The sequence below is a fragment of the Rattus norvegicus genome, chromosome 12 (assembly GCF_036323735.1).
Source record: "Rattus norvegicus strain BN/NHsdMcwi chromosome 12, GRCr8, whole genome shotgun sequence".
Taxonomy (NCBI): domain Eukaryota; kingdom Metazoa; phylum Chordata; class Mammalia; order Rodentia; family Muridae; genus Rattus; species Rattus norvegicus.
In genome coordinates this window covers 30,650,870-30,670,332 of record NC_086030.1, presented here as the reverse complement: position 1 = coordinate 30,670,332, position 19,463 = coordinate 30,650,870, and the positions used below count along the sequence as shown (strand labels likewise).

The window sequence follows — 19,463 nt, the reverse complement described above, 5'->3', positions numbered from 1 at the left end:
ATGAGATGAGTTTAGTCATCACAGTTGAATTCTTAGTAAGGCACGGAGTGTTCTGTGGGTATGAAGCACATGATGGGGTGGGGGATGGGCTGGAAATGGGGTCCTTTTTGGTTAAAGAGGTCTTCTTGGTTAAAAAGGGTCACGTGTAGAGAAAGCCCGAGAGGCTACTGCTTCACGGAGACACTGTTGCAGAGGGATCAGGGCTGTCTGGATTCCTCTAGGTGTCTGGGATCATAGGAAATCAAGAAGGGGGTGTTTGGGATTGATGGGACCCTCTGATGTCGTCCAGCGTTCTCAGGATTGTAGTGCCCTCTAAAGGTGAGGTCATCTGCCCAAAGTAGTAGCAAGGGCCTGATGCAACTTTTGGGTCTCCTCTTCTTACAAGCAGAACTCTTACCTCTCTCAATCAGTAGGGACATACAGTTAACAGGGGCAGTAAGTACACACTGGTGAATACTGGTAAAAGGCTAATCTAGGGACAGGAGAGGTTTTATTAGTGAAGAGTGCTCGCTACTCTTGCAAAACACCTGAATTTGGCTCCCAGTACTCTTGTCAGACAGAGGACAACTGGCTGAAATTCTAGATCCAGGGAGATTCAATGCCCTCTTCTGGCTTCCATGGGCACTCACATGTGCGCGTGTATACACACACACACACACACACACACACACACACACACACACACACACATAGTGTGCTTTCGGTAAATATTTTTGCTTAGGTTTGCTTTCTCTTTCCAAGGACTACATTTCTTCTAGATACTCATTTCAAAGATCTGTTATTTCAAATTTATCTATATCTATATCTATATCTATATCTATATCTATATCTATATCTATACCTGTCTGTCTGTGTATGTATCCACTCACTATAGGACATACCTTCAGCCATGGTGGGGGTGCTATTTGGTTTATTCTTAGGTCATAGTTCAGCAATTGAAGGGAGACGGGGCAGGAGCTCAAGCAGGTACAGGAAGGAGAAGGAGACTACTCAGTTAGCTTTTTATAAACAGCCTAGGACCGTCTGCCTAGGGATGGCGCTGTCTGTATTAGGTCGAGGTATTCCTCTCAGATGACTCTAGGCTGTGTCAAGTTGGCAGTTAAGGCTGACCAGTGCACACCCCTAAGTCACACATCCTGGAGTGATGACTGACTGGTCATGTAGCTCTAGCCGCCTTCTCCAGCCAGCAGAGCGGTCGGCACAGAAGGCTGGCATTTGCAAAGATGGCAAGGGCTTTGGCCTTGAATAGAGGAAAGCCCCAGAGTGCCAGCCTTCAGGGAGAAATGGTTAGAGAGGTGCTGGGCTACAGAGTTCCTTTCAGGGCTAGAATCACAAGAAGTCAGCTAGGGGCTGAAAAGATTCTGATGTTACCCAGAGCTCTCATCACCCATGGCCATCATTTCACGAGGACCCCTAGAGATATGCCTTCTGCCCTTTCAAAGGGGCTGCTCAGGGCTACCTCTGGCTTGTCCTCTTTGTCCCTGTTCTCTAATAGAGAACCTGTATCTGTGAATAAGCATTCTCTACTGTTTTTTAAGAGACAAATTCTTTTACTTAGGTTTGTCTACAGGTATGAGTTTCTGTGAATCATCTCTCTGCAGGAGAGGCCAGAAGGTGGCGCTGGAGTCCTTTGGAACTAAAGTTACAGGTAGTCATGAGCCACCATGTGGGCGCTGGGAACCGAACTCAGGTCCTCTGTGAGGGTAGTAAGCCCTCTTAACCACTGAGCCACCTCTCCAACGCTTCTTCTCTGCTCTTAACCTTGTGTCTTCCTTTGTGTCATCCCATCAACCACCCCATCATTCTCTCTCGGCTCGTTCATTCCTGCCCCCACCTGAAGACACTCTCAGGATTCTCTAGTCTCATTTAGCAGTGTCCTGATTTCGAAGGGAATTTTTCTGTGCTTGGGAAGTGTGTTTACTTACTCTATGACACAAGCTTTTACTCTGGACCACAAACAAGACAAAAACCACAAAACCAAAGTCTGAAAACCTAGCTCAGAGCCCAGAACATGCTTGTTACTAGCAGGGAGTAAGAACAACAACGCTGTATTCGTCACATCCAGCCTCAGACAAATGGAACCTTGAAGAGTCTTAAGGCGTAGAGAAACCAGCTTGTCTCTTCTTTATGGAGAAATATCTGCATTAAATACATTACACACCTTCTGGTGAGAGATATTTCCTAAGACAGAGCACTCTGCCATTTCTACCAGCTCCGGGCTTTCATTATGGCCACTGGATATTGCTGTGGAAGGCCTAACTGACCTCTGTCTGTACGAACCAATAGCCACACACACTCTAGTGAAGAAAATGAACTTGCTACGAACTTGATGCTGGCTGAGGAAGACCTTGAAGTTCTGATCTTTCTGCCTCCACAAATGGGCACTGCTACCATGCTGGGGACGGAAGCTTAGGCTTCCTTCAGACATTTAATGTGTGTGTGAGCACACACACATGCACAGGCATGCACATACACCCCCTGGAGTCTTCGTAGGCTATCCTGTCCTCAGACACGGGTACATTAATTCCTTCCCACAAGACAGGGAAGTACTCTGTGTCATCTACTGAGAGTCTAGGACAAACAGAAAGGGGGAAAAGCCTCATGCCCACTCACAGTGGAGGCCATTCTAAGACAGCCACCACGGTTGCCTGAAAAGGATCAAGTAGATGGCCAGTAAGTCGCATTGGGAGGTTGGCCAGTCTCCCGCCGTGAGGGCAGGGAGCAACGTGTGGGATCTATAGGTGAGCTGCCTGGCAGTTTGGCCCTGCGAATCACTGGCCTCTGGGCCCCCTGCCAGGCTGCCTTTGCTGCTGCCAGGGGGAAGTGATGTGTTCAGCAGGAGAGTACCAGCTGGCGGGCCTCTCTCCCCAGGGGGCAAGCCGTAAGCACAGATTACCAAGGACTTTGTTCAGTTCTGCTGTGGGCTCCCCAAGGAGAGGCACATCACAACCCAGCAACAGCACTAATAGGCTGTGATGTGTCAGACGGGGGCTAAGCAGGCCAGCAGGGGTGGCAGGGCACGGGAGCAGAAGGGAGGACAAAGGCCCCGCCCCCACAGCCAACAACTGGCTCGGAGCCCTGAGCAAAGCAGGAAAATGTTCTATGTGGCCTGCTTCACTCTATGCAGGCAGAGTAAGAGAAATACCTCCAAAGTGCACTGTCTGTCCTCAGTAGACACAGACTCCTATTTGTCCACTCAGCCCGGTCTCAGACATCCCCAGAGCCTCCTGCCATTTCAGGAGGGCAACTAAAACTTTCCCTCGCTTCATTTCAAGGGCCTGTGGACTGTGAAGTCACATGGAGCCACATCCGAGGCGTTGTCATGGAGACAGTGGCGGCTGCATCACTGATGTTGGTCTCCACTTTCATAAAAAAGAAAAAAAAGTCATTTAAATTTTTATGTATAAGACCAGTTCATTAGACTGAGAAATTAAATTGATCATTTCTTTTTTCTCCCCCCTTCCCAGTTCACCCAGAGGAATTTCTGAGAGAGCTACAGATTAGCACATGGGGAAGTTGGGTGGGATTTCAGCAATGCAACTGGCTGGGGGAGGACAGGTAGGTTTTTTTTTTTTCCTTCCCCAGCCACTTTTAATCTCTGGCTTGAAACTAATTTACATCAAAAAGCAAAGATGGCTTCCTTTACTTTCTTCGAGTCCACGGTTGGTCTCCTATTCAGAGGACCACTGATGATTTCAGCCTGTGTTTTGGATGTGTTGTGGCCCATCAGGAGGTTGGTAATTCTGTGGCTTTAAAAGGGACCACGTGGACAGTCATCTAACAGTCAGTGTGTAAGCGCATGTTAATGCAAGGGTGTGGGTAGGGAACACCAAGAGAGGCGGGTGCCCAGCCAAGCCCAATCATCCTACAGAGGTCTCCGATGGTTGATTAGAATACTCCAAGGAGTATTTCTTATATACATTTCAAGTGTTATTCCCTTTCCCGGTTTCCGGGCCAAATCCCCCTCCCCCCTCCCCTAGGAGCCGAGTGTGTGTGCGAGCATGCTGTGTGGAGTGTGGCGCTCACGCTTGGGTATAGAGGACTCAGGCTGATTACAGGTGTCTCCCTCAATCGCCTCGTCCTCTCAGAGTCAAGCTTACTGATTGGCTAAGCTGGAGGACCCGTGAGCCCCAGGGATCTGGCCAGCTATACCTTTCCAGCACCATGCCCAGCTTTCGCCCTGGGTCTGGGGATCTGAACCAGGGTCCTCATGCTTGTACTACAAGCGCTGTGTACTCACCCAGCCATCTCTGCAGCCCAGTTTCTCTTCCTGCATGCATAACTCTTGCATTTTTCTTTTCCTTCCCACTTGTGAACCTGTTGTTGCTGTCCTTGCCTTGATTGACTATGGCCTCGATGCCCTCTAGAGTTAGCAAGAAGCGCTCTCTCTCTCTCTCTCTGTCTCTCTCTCTCTGTCCCCCCCCCCCATCTCTGGGATCAACACTGCCACCATGGGACTTAGCTGGTCCAACAGCCCTCCTTGCCCTCCCTGTCTGCTCTTGTGGGGCCCTGGCTTTGATGTCCTCAGCTTGGGAAGAGACTTAATGAGTTCTCACCAGGGTTGGTCCTTAACAAAACACACCTAACACAATACCCTCCCCATCTCCTTCAGTAATACCCAGGCAAGCTGTCATGAGAATCCACCGAGACAGTCTGAGAATCTAATATTACTTGAGTCTGAGTCTGGAAAGGGGATAAAGTGTCTTTAAGGAAACACACACACACACACACACACACACACACACACACACACACACTTATGCTTGGATATATGTATGTGTCTCTCCAACCTTTTTTTCCCTCTTGCTATTCCGGGGCTTGTCTTTAATGAGCAGCTCCAAATGACAGCTTTAATCACTGCCTCTGGCCACTGAAAGAGGCTGCTAATGACAGGAAAGAACACAGGGCCATTTGCATCAATCAGCTCCCGTCTAAATCACTTTTTATGATAATGCACCCAAGCGGAGAAGAAAGTGTCTCTGTCGCCTGCATGGTGATGTACCTCCGTGCTGTCTCCACAGCTCAAACCTCCACATAAATCTCTTAAAGAGGCACGCACCCCACCCTGGCCTGCCCGCCCAGCACTGCCCTCATTTTCTACACCATTAATGATTCCCCACTGGAGCTACAGCCATGCCAAGCAGAGCGGGCTGTTCCTTTTTCCAAGGAGAGAACCTCTGTCTTAAAAATGCAAGAAAGGGGAAGAAGAAATAGAGGGTACCACTTTGGACAGACTTCTGTGTATGTGCGTGTGTGTGTGTGTGTGTGTGTGTGTGTGTGTGTGTGTGTGTGTGTTCGAGGGTGGCTAGAGGCCAGATACTACCCACCCTGTTCTTTCTGAGTCAGGGTCTCTCAGTGAACTCACCAAGCAGGCTACGCTGCAACACAGGACTTACATTCTATACTCATGATACCTTTCTCCTCAACCTGTCAAAGATCTATTAGCAGGTAATGGCCTGGGGTCATGTATTCCTGTGTAACAGTGAGAAATAGAATCTGTGCTATTATGATTACTCATTCCTTGTGTGTGTGTGTGTGTGTGTGTGTGTGTGTATTCACATGTGTGTGGAGGCCAGGGGTCAACTTTGGGTGTCACCCTCAGGAGCCACCAGCCAGCCTTCCTTTCTTTCATCCCTCACCCACTGCCTTCCTTCCTGTAACGCTGGGGACTAGCCCAGAATCCTGGGCATGACACTCCCAGCCCTCTCTCTATTTCTGTGAGACAAGCTCTCTCACTAGGAACTAGGGCTCGCTGATTAGGCTAGGCTGAGCGCTCAGTGACTGCAGTGGTCTGCTGTCTCCATTCCCCCAGGGCTGGGATTAGAGCTGTGCAGTGCCTTGTCCAGCCTTTTCAGTGTGTGGTGGGGATCAGACTCCAGCCTTCAAGTTTATGAAACATGCAGTTTAGAGATGGAGCCATCTTCCTACACTCGATCTTCACCAAAAGGCCGAGAAGCCATCGAGCCATCTTCCTAGCTCCAGCTGCACCACCTCAAAGCACAATAATCAATGCATGTATGTCGGTCCCCAGCTCAAAAAAAAAAAAAATCAATGCATGTATGTATGAAAACATGTATATGGCATGCTTACGAACATACACAGGTATACACATATGCGTGCAGAATAGTCCAGAATTCATTGCTTGTCTATTTCAAGAAAAGCCCATTTTTTTCCTTTTGTGTGTGCGCGCTCCTGTAAATACATGTTCATACATGTACAGACACATGTGTGTAGTAACCCTGCATGTGTTTGTGCATACACGCTGAGGCCTGATGTTCATTTGGGGTATTACCTTCTTTGCTTACTCTCTACCTTATCTATTGAGGTACAGTCTCTCATGGGTTTTGTTAGACTTGCTCCCAGTGTCCCATCTCTACCTTCTGAGGCAGTCAAGACACTCGCTTGGCATTTACTTGGGAGCCTGGGATCTGAACTCTAGTCCTCATGCTTGCCTGTCAAGTGCCTTACCCCAGAGGATCCATCTTCCCAGCCCCAGAGAGTCCATTTTTAAGGCTCCCTGTGCAGAAAATATTGCTATGTTACTAAATCAGACTCTCAGCATACTACAGAAGTCACCATTCAAGTACAATTTGGTGGCCCGCATGACATACTAATTAGTGGTGACTATTTTATTATGCATAAAGCCTCAAAGTAGCATTCTGGGAAATGTTACACGTTGTAGGGAGTGAGCGTGGGGGTTCTTTCCCTCGGCAACTCGAGTACCTTCTCACACTCCTCTGTTAAGTGCAAATACTTATCCTTTGTCACTGTGTAATTTTAACAAAAAAAAAAAAAAGGCTTGATGTGAGAAATGACTTTGAAATGTTAGAAGTTTGGGAGGATGAATGACAGCTTCTTTTTGAGTCGCTTCCTCACTGGATAAGTCAGGATGAGGGTTGACTGCAAGTGACAGGCAGGCTAAAATAACAATGGCTTCAGTAAGAGTTCTCTTGCTCACATCTAAGTCCCAAGGAAGGCAGTCCCGGGTGGCACAGTATTCTGTACGGCCAGAGACGGAAGAGTCTTTCCCTATAGAGGCTGCTATTTCCACTCAGGGCAGCAAACACTTTATCCACTGAGCCACCTCTTCAGCCCCTATAGTATAATCTAGTAACAAGTAATTTGGAGGCTAGAGATGGATCAGTACTGTGTGTGCTGCTCTTCCAGAGGACCTGAAATCAGTCCCAAGCGCCCATGTTAGACAGCTCAATCTGCCTGTAACTCCAGCTACAGAGAAATCAAATGCCTTTGGCCTCTGAGGTACCTGTGCACTCGTGTGCGCACACGTGTATACACACACACACACACACACACACACACACACACACACACACACGTGTACTTTGAAGTAATAAAATAAAGTTATACAATTTCTCATGTGCTCAATTAAATGGGCTACGTGTCATTTCTACCTCTCGCCTTTGTGGAAATAGATGATACTTTCCTACTACACCCCACACACGACAGGGGATGGGGCTGAACAAGACAGAGAAAGCCTAGCTACTATGGTCATCTGTCCCCTGGCATAGGTACCTATCATCAGCACCTGGCTGAGTCAAAAAAGACCATGGCCCATCTAGCTTAGACAGGGCCCTTCCAACACCTGGTCCCACCCTGCTCTCTGCCTGCCTGCTCTGTACTTTGCAAATCCCGTTCTCATACTAGGTTCACTTTTCAGAAAGGTTCCAACTGATCATATATTCCAGCATTGAGCATACCTACTTATAAAGAGCTTCTTGATGGGCACGATAAATGGGATGTCTGACTCAAGGGGTATCCGGTGGCAAACTCCCAGTGGCTTTTAAAGTCTCCCTTGTCTCCCAGATCTATGGGGTCCTAAAAGTACACTTCTCTGCTCTATACAAGCCAAGTCAACATGGGTCCTTGTATCTAACCCAGAAGTGAGAAACTGGACAGCACTCTAGATCCTTGAAGGGCACGGGATGAATTTAGCTGTCTGGGTAGGAACGGCAGTTTCTGTCGCTAGTACTTACTTGTCTTTCGAGAGTTACTAAAACAGTGTCATGTGCTTTGTCATTCTCTAAATTGATATTCATCCACCCACCCACCCATCCATCCACCCACCCACCCACCCATCCACCCACCCACCCATCCACTCACCCATCCACCCACCCATCCATCCATCCATCCATCCACCCACCCACTCATCCATCCACCCACTCACCCACCCACCCACCTATCCATCCATCCACCCACCCATCCACCCATCCATCCATCCACCCATCCACCCACCCATCCACATACCACTCCACCCATGCATGCCTCATCCATCCATCCATCCATCCATCCATCCATCCATCCATCCAGTCAGCCAGCCAGCCAGCCACCCACCTACCCACATACTCATATACCCATCCAACCATGCTTCCATCCATCCATCCATCCATCCATCCATCCATCCATCCATGCATCCACCCATCCACCCACATACCCATCCATCCACCCACTCACATATTCACATATCCATCCAACCATGCATGCATGCATCCATCCATCCATCCATCCATCCACCCATCCATGCATCCACCCACGCACCCACCCACATACCCATCCATCTATGCTTCCTTCCATCCACATACTCACCCACCCACTCGTGCTTTCATCCATCCACCCACCTATCTGTCCACCCACCCACCCATCCATCCACCCATCCACACATCCACACTTCTACCCACCCATGAATACACACGTTTGAAATTGTCCAAGACAGACTTAAAGTGATGGACGACTGAAACCCATATGCATATTATACTACAGCAGAAGCTGCAGTGATGGAGAGGTCTGTTTCTTTCACTACTTCATTCCCAACTCCCAACATCGTGATGACAGAACCCGAGGTTGTCATCTACAAAGTGAATATGCCATAAAATTTTAATTTATCCCCACTAACCCTTCATGATGTTAAATGTGAGTTTATGATTTTTGGTGCTAGGAGACATTCACAGCTATCGTCAGACACATGTGGTGTTTGGCTCATGGGTTGGATGTGTTCTATTAATAGAACTATTGATAGACTGTTAAGGTCACTTTTCTTTTTAAGAATTATTGATTCCTGATGTTTGGAGACCTTAAATTCTAAATCGCCTACCTCATACAGTGGCTTCAGACAGAACCCATCACAGCTACTGAGTCTGGATGAAGCTCATGCCTAAGGGTCTGGAGCTCCTTCTCCCGACCTTCTCTGACCATCACCCTCTCTGATAACCTTACAGCATGTTTAACAGTCTTTATAGGACATCTGACTGTGGACAAGATCTGATTTTCCACTGTTTACGAGCAGGGTTGCAGATATGGCGAATCAAGTGGGTGGCAACGAGAGCTTTATGTTTACCTAAGAGAAGGAAAGATGTAGGGATGGAAAGAGGAAGAGAGAGAGGGAAGGAGGGAGGAACCAGGGAAGGAGAGAAAAGGAGGGAAGGAGAGGGTGAGGAAGAGAAAAGGAGGGAAGAAGAAAGGGAGGGATGGTGGGTGAGACGGAAGGAGGGAAGGGAGAAAAGAGGAAGGCAAAGCAGAAAGAATGGTGTAGAGAACTGGACGAACTGCTAGTGTAACCCTCCTGAACTGTCTAGCAGCGAGAACGATTTGATTCTGATGGCGGTGCCGTTAGACTCAACACATTACAACATCGACCCAGTCCCTATTGGCTTGCTCGGCCTGAGGTCACCAGCATCTCGAATCCCAATTCTTAAGCTGTTATTTCAATTCACCTCATTTAGCAATGGCTAGTTTAGTCAGCGTCAAAGTGACAACAGCTGACTTGGCAGCATTTTCAAGGGATGTAAAATCGACCTCAGAAAGAAAGGGAAGCTGGTTTATGCGGTCTTAGAGTGGATAGGTCACTGTCTTTAAGTTTAGCCTTAGAGTGAAAAATGGGAAATATTACACTAATTTCTTCACATGTGTTGAAAATGAAGACTCACAGGGCTGGAGGAACCATTAAATGACATCATGTAGACCATCTGCGTGCCTAATGGGACTTGTGAACCTGTCACTCAAAGCACACATTAATAAGGATTCAAAACACCGTAGCTGAGTCGATGGCTCGGTGGTCAAGAGCATTTGTTGCTCTTGGGAAGGACCCTGGTTTGGTTCTCAAACCCACACTGTGGTTCACAACCATCTGTAACTCCAGTTCTAGAGGATCCAGTGTTTCTTTCTGACCTCTGTGGGTGACGGATACTCAACATGGAACACACATACACACGCATGCAAACCACACACACACACACACACACACACACACACACACACACACACACACACAAAACATTAACATGAATCTCCAAAACTCAAGGTATGCAAAGCAGGAGATTCCAGAACGTTCTAGGAGACCCAGTTCCAACATGGAAGAAATTACTTTAAAAATATTTATTCACATATCTATTGAAAACAGGGTCTCACTATCGAGCCCTAGTTGGTCTGGGACCAAGCTATAGTCTTGAACACAGAGATCTACCTGTCTCGGCTTCCTGAATGTTGAAATTTTAAAGGTATGAAGCCGCCATGTTTAGCTTTTTTTTTTTCTTCCTGTTTTTGGAGACATGGTCTTCTGTAGCCCAGTTCTCCAACTTGACCTGTAACTGAGGATGACGTCATCCTGCCTCGACCTCCTGACCGCTGGATCGCAGGTGTGCACGGCACCTTTTTAAAGGGAGTGCTGGAGGGAAAGCCAGGGGGGTCCCTGGGGCTCAGTGGCCACCCCAGCTGTTTGGTACGCTACAGGTTAGTGGGAGATCCTGTCTTAAAGAACAGAGAAGATGGCTCTTAAGGATCACAGCGTGACATTGCCTCCTGCGCATCCCCATACACATGAACACACATGAACACTTACACATAAAAAGCAGTATCAGCACTGCTCCCCGAGAGCTCCATATGTTCATTACTTTGCTGCTGTTTCCTGAGGGGTCAGTGTACAGTCTGTATTCTGTATGGTACTGTACCCAGAAACACTGTAAATCACTGTAAATTTGTGACTTGTTTTTCCTCTCTCTCTCTCTCTCTCTCTCTCTCTCTCTCTCTGGACGCAGGGTCTCAGGCTAGCCTCCCATTTGCTATGTAGTCAACTTTGATCTCCTGATCCTCCTCTCTCCATGTCCCATGTCCTGGGATTACAAGGATGCACCGCGGTGCTTAGATCCCAGAGGGATTTTCAAACAAGTGCTTTAAATTGTATGTACAGAAGAAAATGCTAAGCTACTAAGGCACCTGCCTACTAGTCTGTCATTGTGATCCCTGCTTCAGAGGACATTCAGTGAGTATTGTTTTCATTAACAAAAGAAGCCAGCAACTTAAATTATTGCCAAAATCATCTCCCTGAATGGACTTGTCTTTCCTTTATTATTTCTATGCTATTTGTACGTTCTTGTCTGTATATCTGGAAGGCAGTGCATGTGGCCATTAAACACCTTCTCACAGTGACCATACTCTTCCCTTCTCTGTTCACGAGGCAGATTGGTTATTGATTTATGTATATATGGACAGTAAAGATGAGGAGACAGAGGGCAGGCCTGGCTCCCAGAGCATGTTACATCAGAGAAATAGTGTGTCACCACACAGACCATTCTAATCCTAAACTGGTGACAATCCTTCTGCCTCAGCGTCTAGAGCAGCCATTCTCAATCTGTGAGCTGTGACCCCTTTGGCAAACCTCGATCTCCAAAAGCATTTGAATCGCGACTCTTTACAGCATCAAAATTACAGTTACAAAGAACCACCAAAATAATTTTGTGGTTGAGACCAACACAGCACGAGGAATTATGTTAGACGGTCACAGCATTGAAAAGTTGAGAACCGGTGTTGGGGTTGGGGATTTAGCTCAGTGGTAGAGCGCTTGCCTAGCAAGTGCAAGACCCTGGGTTCGGTCCCCAGCTCCGGAAAAAAAAGAAAAAAGAAAAGCTGAGAACCGCTGCTCTAGAGTTTAGGGATTACAGGTGTGTTTCTGTGCCTGGCTTAGTTTGGTATTTGGGTTGTGGTACCAATTACAAAATTACATGGCAGAGACCAAGATGACATTTTAGGACCTCTCGTATGTATTTCCTAGACTGAAACCCTTTCTCTACTATGTGAATATGGCCTATGAGTTGGAGTTTCACCAATAAGGACCACGGGCTGAAGGTCACTAAGCACCTGGCACCATGGGTGAAGGGGGAAGAAACTGTAAATGCCAAACTCTTCCTATGGGCTGGCAACACAGCTCAGTCAGTTACAGTGCTTTGCATGGGTGAGGACAAGAGTTGGATCCTCGGTACCCATGTGTACAAGAGCCGGAGATGGTGGTGCGTGCTCTTAAGTCAAGTACTGAAGAAATGCAGCAGGGCAGATCCCTGGGGCTCACAGGCCAGTCTGTAACCTTAAGGCCAGTGAGAAACTCTCAGAAGTGTGTGTGTGTGTGAGTATGTGTGTGTATGTGAGTGTGTATGTGTGAGTGTGTGTGTATGTGTGAGTGCATGCGTGTGTGTGTGTGTGTGTGAGTGTGTGTGTGTGTGTGGTCTCACCAGGGAAAGTCTGTTTCACGATAACGGTACTTGACGATCAACACCGAGGTTGACCGATAGGAGTATCTTTCCTCCATCACTCCACCCTTCCATCCCTTCCTCTCTTCTCTCTCCCTGCACCCCTCTCTCCCGAAACATGGACTCCACAGAAACTTGCTTTTGTCCTGCTCCGTTAGCAGAAGAATCAAGGAAAATGGAGCACTGGGGTAAAAGGCCACCTTTGTGTACCAGGTGCCTCTGAATCTGTTACGATCCCAAGCTGTATAAGGTCCATTTTTTCAAACACAAGCTGAACAGAAATTCTCTCTAGGTACCGCTAACTTTAAAGAGAGGAGTGTGTAAGAATCCTGATTTGAGAGAGTGACGAGTGCTCAGAGACGGAATAATTTATCTCCTGCCCTGCTCTTTGCTCTATCAGAGAACTCACTTCTTCTGAACATGCACATCATTGTGAATTTAAAACAGGGCTCAAAGGTTGTCATTGTGATGGACATGTGGCTTCTCGGACATATCCTCGCCCAAGACACAGTGCAGCTCCAGAGCTCGCCGGGGACACTTGAAAGGATCTCAAGATCCGAGGTGTGGGTTATTCCCCACACAAACGCCCTGACCTGCTTTTTGAATTTACAGCCCCACAGCCTTGTGCTAACTATGTAAAAGAAAAGGTGACCCAGATACTCAAATGATCGCCCAGCTAACTAAAGAAATCAAGGGTTTTGGTGCTTAAAGAGCTATCCAACATCCAGCCTCGTTATGTTCACTACACTCGTCCTCTCCTCTCCTCTCCTCTCCTCTCCTCTCCTCTCCCCTCCCCTCCTTTCCCTCTCCTTCTCACCTCCCTCTCCTCCCCCCTCTCTCCTCCCTACCCCTATCTTATCCCCTACTCCCTCCTTCTCTCTTCCCTTCCCTTCCTTCTCTCCCTCTCAATTCTCTCTCACACCCCTTTTCTTTCTTCCCTCTGTTTTTCTTTGCTTATTATGATTTTTGAGATAGGGTCTCCTCTCTCTCAGCCAAGGAGAATTGTGAGCTTCTGGCCTTCCCTGCCTCCACCTCCCTATGCTGGGAATTACAAGTGTGCCCCACCACGGTGGGTTTATGCAGTGTAGAAGATGGAACCCAGAGCTTCAGGAAACCAAGCCACATCGTCAGCCCCTCTCAGCATCCTCTGGAAAACACTATGCTTCAGTGAGCCTTGGGACGACCTAAGAACGTTTGGAATAAATTGCCACAGTGGAACAGACTGCCCCATCGAACAAACAGGGACCTGTAGTATCATGAGACCCTGAGCCTCCTGGGGGAGGAGCTGCTTGTAGACCAAGAACCAAAACATTTCGTCATTAAATCCTCTCCAACCTGAATGGGGCCAGGTGCCAGAGATCAGGGCTAAAAACCCTGGCCAAGGCTTGGGAGCCCATTACAGCAGCCAAGTTGAATCCTGGAATGTCTGGATTCCGGCACTTCAAAGCTGATGGGGCACTTGGAAGATAGATGGAGAGGGTAACATCTTGTTACACTGTAGATGGTCTTGCTAACAGGTAAGAGGTGGCTAAGGCTTGCTTTAGACCATGTGTTTTGTTATCCCCACCTGCCATGCGCCAAACTCAAAATGTCTTCCTAAGGACTGGGAGTGCAGCTCAGTTAGCAGATGGCTTGCCTAGCATACAGAGAACCCAGGGTTCTACCCCGAGCACCATCTGAACCAGACATGAACAGAGAGAGAGAGAGAGAGAGAGAGAGAGAGAGAGAGAGAGAGAGAGAGAGAGAGAACGTCTATCTATGAAAAGAAGCTACTTGACATCTCTGAGAACTTGTTTGATAATCTTAGGTTTTATGAGCCAGGCCTCTGCCCTGGAGACTGGGAGAAGTCCCAGCAGTGCAGCCTGCTGCCACAAAATTGGAGACTGTACAGGGATGCCTGCAAACCTTTTCCCACCTGTGGTGCAGAGTGACTCAGGCTCTTCCAGGGGAGAATGGCAGCCTGTCTATACAGCCCGGCTCACACAAGGCTGCCATGGTTTGGATATGAATAGCTCCCCACAGACTCATGTATGGAATGCTTGGTCCAACAGCTGGTAGTGCTGCTTTGAGAGGCTGTGGAAGCCTTTAGGAGGCTGGACTAGTTAGAGGAAGTAGGTTATTAGAGGCTGGGCCTTGGGAGCAAATATCCCTGACTGCCTCCTGTCTCTCTGCTCACATTTTTGAGCTTTACTTGCTAGAGATGGGGTCAGTACCCATGGTGGGCTTTCACACGCTACACACAATCCTGTCATGGAAGGCTTGCTTGCTGCCTAGCTGCTTGCAGAGCAAGTGGGGGAATGAGAAGACCTGGGTTCCTCTCCCCAACACGGAGAATGTTTAAAAACTAGCCTGGCTCTGACAGTCTTCATGTGATGGCTGTCTCACTGAGCCTACAGTCCTACCTCCTCCTGTTCTGTCATTCCTCACAGGTTTGGACTCTAAGATTTTTTTTTTAAAAGAGATATTCTACTTGCTAGACCCCGATATAAAAGTTAGCATTGTGGGAGAGCCCAACGTGTCCCGAGACACCCAAGCCATCTGGGGAGCTTGGTGAAATGCAGATTCTGGGCTCAGAACATGAACATGAGCCCAAGTTTGATCTCAAGCACTCGCTTAAACTTAGGCATGGATGGTTCAACTTCATAATCCCAGTGCTGGGGAGGCTGAAACAAATGCATACTGGAGGCTCTTGGTTACCCAGCCTAGCTGGATTAGCCCCAAACTCTAGTGAGAGACCCTGTGTTAAACAAGGTGGGGGCCTCAGAGGTATGGCTCAGTGGTTAAAGTACTTGCCATGTAAGTGTGAGGGTTAGAGATTGGAGGCCCAAGATCCATGTAAAACAAAATGCTGCATGGGTGTGTGGGTCCACTTGTTAACTCTCCCCAGGCAGAGACAAGGGGTCCCGAGAGCTAGATGGCCAGTGAGGCTGATTACCTTACTGGTGAACTCTAGGATTGATTGGTCCTGCCTTGATGACTAAGGTAGGAGGAACAATTGAGGATGATTCAGCCTTGAGTACCAGGTGCCTATGTATACATGTGTGTGCGCGCACACACACACACATCCACACACACACACACGAAGTAATAGTTACAAAATAAAGATTTTGATTCTATAGTCAGAGCAGATGTGAGCTTCGACTGCCAAAGGTACTTTGGTCCCCTTCTTGAGAATTGAGGGCCTAGACAACCTTCAATGCCACCTCTGATTCTATAATGGGAAAGCACTATGAGGAATAAAGGCAGAAGTGTCAAATTTAGTAGGTCACACAAAGGAACCCATGTCACCCTGTCCTTGAGATCCAGGACACGGAACTGGGTTGAATGTGTCTGTTGTCAGAAGTGCAGGTACTCCCAGGAGCTAATCGCCCTGGACAGGAGCCAAGAGAAGCAGCTTTGGGTTCCTTTGTGTCCTGTTGCTACGTAGAAGACGTACCACTCCAGGCCGAGGCAGGCAACCTGCACTACGCAGCTGTTAGGCAATCGGTTATGGAATCCTATTGGTCTCGCCAAAGACGGAATGGGAGGGAAGGTAAAGAAAATGCAGAGAGGCCTGGGTGCGACACGCATGGCGTCTTTGCAGGTCCCTTTGCCCTCACACAGTGTCTTCTTCCTTCTTTAAGATCTATTTTTAGGGGTTGGGCATTTAGCTCAGCGGTAGAGCACTTGCCTAGCAAGAGCAAGGCCCTGGGTTCGGTCCCCAGCTCCGAAAAAAAGAATTAAAAAAAAAAAGATCTATTTTTAATTTTAATCATATGCGTGTGTGCATGAGTGTGCACGTGTGAGCACAGGTGCCCCTGCATGCTCCTGGAGTTACAGGAGGTGGGCAGGCACCCCACGTGGGTGCTGAGAACTGAACTCTGGTCCATGAGAGAGGAGCGTGCTCTCTTACTCACTGAGCCAGAGCGGCGAATGCTTCCTTACTCACTGAAATCGTCGCTCCTGCCTCCAGTCTCTTCTAACATTGTGCTGGCCAATCTGTGTCCTGTTTCCAAGTTGGCTTGGCATTTGGAAATCTGGTTTGGACCAAATCTGTCCCTTACTCACCAGGTGTGGTTTCGTATCTAGCAATCCGGCTGGGAGGGCTCATTCCTGGAGGCCATGTGTTTACGGAGAGCACGTTACACCTGCTTTATCTCATGCCTTAAGAATGTGGGTTTGTGAGTAAGCTTCCGAACTGCTGTGTAAGCTTCAAAGCCTGCGTAATACCAAAGAGCTATCCCCTCACTACTGCCATTTCACCCGTCTCTAAGCTGTTCTATCCATTCAGGCTTGTTTCAGAGAAGACACATACTTAGGTATATAAGGTCATTGGCTCATACTGGGTTTGGAAGAGAAGCGAGAATTAGGACCTAAATCTAAAAGGATATTATCAGACAAAAGAAGATTTCATACCATCCCACCAAACACCTCCAGGACCAGAGAGATCATCGCAGGGCATGCTGGATGTCAAGCGTGGACTGCAATTCCTGACTCTTTCCCAACGCATAAATTGAAACAATTGACAGTAAGTGTGGGAGGGATCTGAAAACATACGGGGTGGGTGCGGGCGGGGCAGCACGAAGCAGTGATCTTTAATGTTTAAGGCCATTGGTCGTTCTTGGGGGGTGACAGGCTCCATATAGCCTTCCCTGTTGTGTCTAAGTATCTACTTACTGTAGTGTTTCCTGAAACATCAAAGGAGTGGGTGTCTGAGGTATCTTGTGAAGAAGTCAGACAAAATAAGACCAGGTCACTAACAAAGCCAGCCCATACCAAGAGACCAGGGCTCCGCAAAGGGACAGGTTTGGTACAGTTCTGATAAGAGTTTCCTGAATAGTGATTTAAAAAAAAAAAAAGCCTTGGGAAGGACGGGAAAGCCAGATTAGGAGCCTTTAAAAACCAGGACACATAGGAGCTGGCTCTGTTGACCAAGCAGCAGTCTTTCATGACTAAGGACCTCGTTTAAATTGACAAAAACACGTGCAAAAGACATAACTCAGATCACCTGGGTGCCCTTGCACACCCATAACCTCAGGTCACCTGGGTGTCCTCGAACCCATAACCTCAGGTCACCTGGGTGCTCTTGCACCTAGAAAGCTGCAAGGCACCAGCAAAGGTTCTCGACCGGAGACACACCTAGGCAAGGCTCTGTCCACAGCTGCTCTTGTCTCATCCCCGAGGAAGGTGGATTTCAACTTCCAAAGTGCTGGCAAGCTTTAAAGCCCACGCGGTACCAAAGACACACCCTTCACCACTGTCACCACCAGCCATGTCCTAATGAACTGACGGGCAATTTTACCTTTGCTACCTCAGCCCACTTGTGGCATGAAGCCCTAGGCCAGTCCTGCTGAAGCAGCAAGAAGTCGAGCCGTGAGACGGCATGAACAGCAGTGGTACATTATCAATATATTTGAAGCCCCAAAATGGCCAAAACTCTGGGGCCTTCTCGTGAACCGGGGCTTAACAGGATTCCCCAAACTGACACTCAAGATAACACCCTCCCCACAATCTCCGTGAGCAAATTACATAATTGCATTTCGAGCAGGGCTTTCTCGCCGGCTTTCTCCGGTTCCATAGCTTCCCACAGGGGGAAAAGAACACCCAACCCTTTAGAACCGGATAAGTAAAGGAAACAATATACGGCCAGAGAAGCGCATAACGGCTCTCTAATTAACAGATTACTCCCCAAACTACGTAAATACCTATGCTCGTCAGAGATGGAATAATCACGGACAGCTGGCTGCCCCGCTGAGCTATCCATGCTTCAGACCAAACAGCCCAAAGCCCGGATTTTCAAGACAGAAACTCTAGGAGGGTAAAGCACACTCCTGAGCCGCCCACCCCCTCCCCCTTCCAGGTTCATTCTCCTAGAATTCTGGAAAACACCCGTCCTGGTTCATGCTGAACCTGCGAGTCCCAAACACCTCAGAGATTAACTGATAATTTCATTTGGATTTTTTTTTATGAAGCTCAAATTAGCTGCAAATCAAAAGTCTAGCTTGTCCCAGCAGGGTACAGAGTCTTTGTGGAGAATACAGCTGTACTTCTGTTACTCCAGCAAGGTACCCAGATTTATGTAAGCCTACTGGTTACTTATCCATTAAATGGGTTTCTTAACCATCACATTGGTTATTTAATTCCTACCCCATGGTTCCCCCTAGAAATAAAAAGTGCACTATAATTATATAAACTCTTAATTAAACTGAAGAATTCAGTTGCCATTACCCGTCAGTAATTCCACTCAATTAGGACAATAGACTTCCATTTATTACTGAACTCCTAATTGCTACTCATTTTCCTGGGTAGTAAATGCCAGTCCTATCAGACGAACCGCTTAAAGAAAATCCTGCCACAACATATATATTTCAATCCGGAGGGGGGTGGGGGGGCGGTGAATCACATAGCCCTTACTAGTTAGGAGTTGGGTCCTCTTCTGCAGCCCAGAGTAACTCCTAGGCTCAAGGAATCCGAAGGCTGTTAAGTCCGGAGGCTGATGCCTCGGGCTGCCTGTGATCCACTGACGCCGGGAAGACTCAGCCACAAAGGCAGACCATTATCCAGGTAGACAAGAGAATCCCAAAGCCAACACAAAAGCGAAGAGAACTCAGAAACAATAGCACTTCATACAGACTCTGAGTTTCCAGAGACCAGGTTCAAAGTCTCCAAGAAAGAGGTATTTCAGATCGGAAAATCCAAGGTAGATACTGGGTTTGCCATGGGAACCATTTGGGTCCTGGAACACTCAAAATAAAGGTTCCTAAGTGGCAGCGTAGGGGTACCTTTGCAGGGATCAGCCAGGCTTCACCTTCCTAGGTCTGGCTTCCTAGGCAGGTCCAGTGTGCTGAGGACGAAGAGGTGTGCATTGGGCTTGCACAAGTCCTGTCGTGGAACCGGCTTTCAAATAGGTGTGCGGCGACTAGATGGGAGCGAGCGGGTAAGGAACCTACT

General features: G+C 48.0%; 1 protein-coding gene across 9 annotated transcripts in view; it reads right to left on the bottom strand.

The window, feature by feature from the left end:
• Auts2 (activator of transcription and developmental regulator AUTS2) overlaps window positions 1-19,463 on the bottom strand; it is a 1,091,249-nt gene that overhangs the window by 160,054 nt on the left and 911,732 nt on the right.